The sequence below is a fragment of the Macadamia integrifolia genome, chromosome 6, assembly GCF_013358625.1.
Source record: "Macadamia integrifolia cultivar HAES 741 chromosome 6, SCU_Mint_v3, whole genome shotgun sequence".
NCBI classification, from domain to species: Eukaryota; Viridiplantae; Streptophyta; class Magnoliopsida; order Proteales; family Proteaceae; genus Macadamia; species Macadamia integrifolia.
The window spans coordinates 26,935,986-26,942,712 of NC_056562.1; positions in this window are offsets into that span (position 1 = coordinate 26,935,986).

Below are 6,727 nucleotides of genomic sequence, written 5' to 3' on the forward strand. Positions count from 1 at the left end.
AAAAAGAAATTTAAAGGCCGATAATTAACGACCATTCTTAGTTTCCCATGAACTTGTTCTGCCCATTTGTTGACATAAAATGCTTGGCATACCCATGGAGAGAGGGTTGGTTCTAAAAGACCCTGAGATTGTAATTGCTGGATTTCTTGGACCGCCAAAGAAAATTGTTCCGGTTTCATGCCTGGATGGCTGGCTTTTGTGGGGTTGACATCTTCATTTTTCTTGAAGGGGAGAGTAATGAAGAAGTCAGGATTCTGCCATAAAGGATGTGAACATTTTTTGAGAAACTCGGTATGAGATTCGGCACATGATGTTGAAAGGATGTGAGCTTTGATTTCTTCAAACAAAGATGTTCCTGCAAAAAAGAGGTTGGAAATAGGAGACCAGAGAAGAAGTTGTTGTTTATATACAAGGCCACTGGGAGTCCAACGGAGAGGGAGATGGCTCAGAACATCAAAACCTATGATGAGGTATTTTCCTGGAAAATTGGTTCCTAAAACAATATGGGTGAAAGACAGGTTAGGTAGAAGTTGGATTTTTATGGGATGTTTAGATACTAGATTGATGTGGAAGATTTCACCATTAGCTACTAGGAAGGGTAAAGGAGGTTTCTGGGTTTTCCAAAGGGAGTTGGGAAGAATTTTTGGGTTCATAATGGTGGTAGCAGCCCCTATATCTAGAAAAGCTATGATTTTGATGGGTTTGGCATAAAGTTCAGGGATAAGTTGAACCGAGACATGAAGGAGAGAAACGGCTTGACATGGGGGAGGGGAAAGTTGTAGGCTGGCCTGAGAAGGGGAGATAGAGGGAATTACTTGGTAGAGGGGATTAGATTCCTCGGACTCAGAGAGGGAAGACTCTGGGTCTGAGTCTGTTACAAGGAAATCAATGGAAAAAAGGGAAATATCTATGGGTGATTCATAAAGAGAATACAAAGATTCTAGGTCTGCATCTTGAAGGTCTTCATGATAGAGAGAAGATAACATATGCGTGACCTTGTCTTTCTTGCGAGACAGGGGACAATTTTTTTGTAAAATGTCCTTCTTTTCCACAAACATTGCAAGAAGTGGACTTAGTCTTTCCTCTGAATTCATCCTCAAAGAAAACTGCCCGATTTGATTCCACTACTTTAGTAGAATGTGTAGGACAATAGAATCTATATCCTCTTGATCTTTCAAAATAACCGATAAAATGACTATTAATGGTCCTGTGATCAAGCTACCTCATCTGAGGATTGTAAGGTCTCACCTCTGCAGCACATCCCCATATATGAAAATGAGATAAATTTGGCTTTTTACTAGTCCACAATTCATAGGGAGTTTTGGGAACAGACTTGCTAGGCACTTTATTCAAAATATACACTGTTGTTTTCAAAGCATCACCCCATAAGAAATCAGGTAAAGTTGAATTAATAATCATGCCTCTCACCATATCCATAAGGGTACGGTTTCGCCTTTCAGCCACCCCATTCTGCTCAGGTGAACCAGGCATAGTGTACTGATTGTCAATACCACATTCTTGTAAGAATCTGGCAAACGGTCCAGGGTTACGCCCAGTTTATTCATATCTACCATAAAACTCTCCACCTCGATCAGATCTCACACTTTTTATATTCTTTTCCCTTTTAAGTTCTACCTCTGCTTTAAAAACTTTGAAACCATCTAAGGATTCAGATTTTTCTTGAATAAGGTAAATAAAACCAAAACGGGAAAAATCATCTATGAAAGTAATAAAATATCTATATCTACCCATGGTAGTAGGTGTGAATGGACCACAAATATCAATATGAATCATCTCCAATGCTTCATCCTTCCTCGTTGCACCTTTCTTTTTAGCTCTAGTGGGTTTCCCCTTAATGCAATCAATACAAATTTCAAATTCTGAAAAATCCAATTAAGGAAGTGTACCATCCTTAATCAATTGTTCTATCTTCTGTTTAGAAATATGTCCTAAACGTTTATGCTACAACATAGAAGAATTTTCATCCAATCTAGCATGTTTAGTATTTGTAACCACATAATTTACAACAGAAGAAGTGTTGGCATATTTGGAAGAACTAATATCCATATCAAATTTATAAAGATCATCACATAACAAGGCAGATCCAACCATAAGAGAACCAGAATAGAGAGTAAGTTTCCCATTGACAATATTAAAAGTGTAACCACAACTATCAAGTTTAGATACCGAAACAAGTTTTCGTCTAAACGATGGTACATAAACCACATCATTCAAATCCAAAACAAAGCCAGTGGATAAAAGTAATCTAACTACTCCTATGAATTCAACTTTGGTCTTCTCTTCATTCCTCATGTAGATCATCATCTCTCCCTCACTTGGTTTCCTCCTGTTTCTTAATTCCTGCAAACAATTAGTGATATAAATAGTTGCTCCAGTATCGATCCACCACGAATAAGGGGAAACATCTACAAAATTTGATTCAAGACACACTAGAGCTAAATATGTACTTTTCTTTTCAAGCCATTTCTTATAGCCATAGCAATCTGTCTTCATATGTCCATCCTTTTTGCAGAAGAAACACTTTCCCTTAAAAGCCTTAGTCATTGGTTTTAGATTCTATTCAATTTTTTGTTCTATTTTTCCTGATTTTTCTTACTTGTTGCCTTTCCAATTTTTCTTGAATTTCTTCTTACCCCCATTATTGGAAACAAAATAAGTTGAATTAAAAATTTCCTTCTTCTTTCTTTCCTCTTCCTGTACCAATATGGAAGTCATGTCCTCAAGATTCCACTCCAATTTTTGTGCATTATAGGAGGTCTTAAGAGTATCAAATGATGATGGAAGCGATTGCATTATTTGCCACACAAGGAAAGAATCAGATATCTTCACTTCCATCTCGCCCAACGTGGCAGCATAATTTGTCATTTTCATAATGTGATCACGTACTTCACTTATGCCATCATATCAAGTGGATGAGAACCTCTCCAAATGTGTTCCCTTCTCAGCCTTGTCAAATTTGGTAAACTTTGTATTAACGGTTACAAGAAAATCCTTAGCATTTTCTTTCAAAAGCACATTCTTCTTAATGGTATTGTCCATAGTATGCTTCATAATGATCAGACACAATCTGTTGGACTCCTCCCACTTTTCATAAAGTGCTTTTGCAGTAGCATCACTCTCAGTTGTGGGCTCGGGAGGCTTATCAGTTCTCAGGGCGTAATCGAGTCTCATGATTGCAAGAGACACAGTAAGAGAGTCTATCCACTCCTCAAAATTGGAACCATTCAGGACTTTGATGGAAGACAATTGGGAAGTTATAGCTGGCAATAATAATTACCAAAACATACAATATGCAATAACCAAAAGCATATCACCATCCCAATAATATAATGAAAACTGACTAATTAGGGCTTATTAATCAGATTTATCCTAGTACCAATTTTAACAACTGTATAAAAAAAACACAAACTGGGAAAATATCCTGCATAATACCTATGGTGGCAAGATCGCCCAACATGCAGTAAAATCTTTTACATGTAAGGCGAGACGCCAAAAACAACACCATATTGTAGATTCTGTCACCTGTGGTGGCAAGACAAGATCCTCCAAAATAGTGAAGCTCAAAACGTCACCCTCACACCATCAAACAAAACAGACCAAACGAAGACTTGCCTGTGTTGGCAAGAGCACATCGTTCGCTATATGGCTTTCTTGACTGCAATCCATCCGGATGGTTTATAGTGATTCTGCATCTTCAGGAATTAGCCCACTAAGTGGATGTCTAATCTCTAAAATTACGAAAACTCGATAGACATGGATTGCTATTGTATGCCCATTATATAAATATATATATATATATATATATTTTAAATTAGAGAATTGTATAATAATATGGAACACAAAAGCACATAAAAATTTTAATGTTGACATCCATAAGTGTTTCTATCGTGACAGAACAAAATATCACAAGGCAAAATAATTTGATAAAAAAAATGTTCCATAATGAAAAGTTGAATCATATATGCCAAAATCAATAGTCATAAAAAAAATTTAAAAAAAAAATTAAAATTGTACGGCTTCTCTAACAGAGAAACAAACCCAATAAAGGTAACTCAATTTTTTTTTTTTTTTTGTAACTTGTGTAACTTTTGACCCTTCTTATATAATATAATATATTATATATAATGAATAATAATAAATCAAAAAAAAACTTGGTACGATTTCTCTAAAAGACAAAACCAAAACCGATAAAGTTACCGCATGGATTTTCATTACGAGCCTTTCCCTTCATCTGTCTCGTCTCATGTCACCTCCTTTTTTTTTTTTTTTTTTTTAAATCATAATAATAAAAGAAAAAGTGAACTTTATATTGTTTCACTAATAGACAAAACGAGATCAATAAAGTATAATTCACGGGTTGGACATCGAAAATAGAAAAGCCCCCACGTGGAAATCCACCTCTTTTAAATGGAGAATATTCCTTCTCTTTCTTTCAATTCTCTAAACCTAATAAAGACTAGAGAAGGGAATTGATGTTAAGACGGTAATCTATGCCCATGCCGACTACAAATAGATCAAGGAAATCATTGTTTGACTGGAAATGACCATAAATAAAAAATAATAATAATATCACTTCCAATTTTTTTGTAAACAATCTAAGTGGTCACGTTTTTCCAGTAGAGCCCTAAAACAGATTTGAAAAACAGAACAACAAACATGATCGACATAAAGTCACCATTGTAAATCATGTCTAAGATCATAATAAAATTAACAGCCTATCAATCTCTATAAACGAGGCTCTGATACCATTGATAGAAAATATACTTGCAATACATCACATAGAGATTAGATAAGCATGCAACAACGAATACATAGTCAGGTTTTAGGCATACCTGAATCCATGGTTGAAGAATTACAACTCCTCAATATCTTCTGGTGTGCTCCTTGTACAATACAATCAATGTTAGTCTGATCTACCCTCTTTTTCTTTTGCTTTAGGTCATTAACCTCACTTAATAGGTCAATGAAAACTATATATAAGGGTGAGGGTAAGGACCAACCCTGCAAAGAAATTAGGGTTTTCTCTTCATTAAGGAAACAATACCTTAGGTCTACACATAATAATAAATATTTCATACCATTAAGATGTGCTAATAGAATCCAATATCTCCATAGAGATCACTTACCAATAATATTGGATTCTTTTTGCTTACTCCATCTATAGTCAAAACCACTAAACAGGTTTTCGAAACAAATCTTTGACTATGCTAGCCCACCTAATTGGAAATCTTACATTTTGTTGGTCGAGATCCTTTGCTGAAATTTGTTATCCGACAGGCGCTAACAATTGGTATCATAGTCAAGGTTTTGTCCACGAACAAAATGTTCTAATAACATATATATGCCAAGGTTTTTGGGAGGTGGCCATGGTGCCCACTGTTTTAAGATTGCATGTTCATGCTTTTACGAAAAACATTGTAGCTCATTGATTGGCTGTGGTTTCTTACACAAGAAGGGAATAGCTAGCCACGACTGGGTATGTCTTGTGTTCAAACCCACTAGCCATTGTGGCAGTGGGTTGCATAATAATAAGAAAACATGAGACGAGGGGGTGTTCTCTCGACCTTCTTGGACTAGGGGGCTGTTGAACTCAGGCAACATGCCAAGTGGCCTGCTATCATACTCTTGGGCAACTGCTGCTGTTGTCCACAGGCATGGTAACAACTCCTTTTGGGTTGCAATGTTATATGATGACCACCAATTTGGGTGGCCATCTTGGGTTGCGCGATCTCTCTCCCACCTCTAGGGTTGGTGGTTGTATCTATTTTCCTAAAATGGAAAATTGTTTAGCAATTTTGAAAGTGTTTAGTTTTTATTTTACCTTATAAATTAAAACTATTTAATTTTTACTTTATTAATGACATTGATTTAGTAATTACTAAAAGTGGTTTTTATTTTGTCAATGACATTGTTTTAATAGTTAATAAAATTTGTTTGCTTCTATTTTGTTAATGACGATGATTTAGAAGGTTTCAATATTATTTAGATTACAATGGGTAAGCCTGTGGTAATGTGGCGTAACAATTAAATTGCAACATGTTGATCACATGTTTAAAAATCGGAAATAATCTCTCTTGCTATGCAAAGGGTAAGGTTGCATACCTTAGCCCTTCCCAGACCTGCAATAGGAGTCTTGTGCATTGGGTTGCTCTTGCTCAGTATTATTTAGATTGCATATCATTATTTCCAATTTCATGAAGTGTGATATTAGGAAATATTATATGCAATTGATTTATACAATATAAAAGGTATATTATATATTTTTATTTTGGTAATTGGTCAACTACGGTAGATGACTTGTTGGGAAATCTTTGACTCATTTCTTGTATGGATCATATGAGCTTAATTTCAGGCTGAAGTCCAATTTTAGGCTCCGTTTGGTTGCAATGGGAATTTAAAGGGAAGGGAAGTGAAATTTTCATACTTTAAATAGTAATGTTTATAATCATTATACCATGTGATTGTATAAACTACTTAATTTTTTTAGCCATATTTAGTAATAATGTATTTTACATGTAATTTTTATTTTATATATTATAGCAAAGAGTTTTGGGTGCAAAGTAAAGTGAAATTTTATAACCAAATATAGAATGATTTGAAGTTAATTTTAAAGTCATATCCTGCGAATTTAAAGAAAGGAGGAGGTCAATAAAAAAAAAGAGATATTAATTAATCAAAGGTCTAACTGATCACCGCATCTATATTG